Source organism: Penaeus monodon, chromosome 27, assembly GCF_015228065.2.
Source record: "Penaeus monodon isolate SGIC_2016 chromosome 27, NSTDA_Pmon_1, whole genome shotgun sequence".
Classification (NCBI taxonomy): domain Eukaryota; kingdom Metazoa; phylum Arthropoda; class Malacostraca; order Decapoda; family Penaeidae; genus Penaeus; species Penaeus monodon.
This window is the reverse complement of record NC_051412.1, coordinates 5989771-5990119: the sequence shown is the minus strand read 5'-3', so window position 1 is coordinate 5990119 and position 349 is coordinate 5989771.

Sequence of the window (349 nt, the reverse complement as noted above, 5' to 3'; positions counted from 1 at the left end):
TGTGTCATAAATCTGACATGTTAATCAACTGACAGAAATTTAAAGTTTCAATGCACTTTTTCTTATCGAATGTCACATAAAGAATTTGGTTGGGCTTTTGGATACTTACTGTCTTAAAAATGTATTAATGAATAGGTTTTTATCTTGTTTAATGAAACAGGAAAATACTTCTTTATTTTCCTGCCTTTTAAGTAAATTTGTTTGTGGAATATTCACTTGATAAATGTATTTGCATACTAAATTTCAGTTGTTGGTGAATCACGTTTTCTATGCACTTGGTATAATATTTGCAATAGAAAATGTTTTAGGGCTAACTAATTTAACTTGTCTAGCAGCCAACCTGAGACAA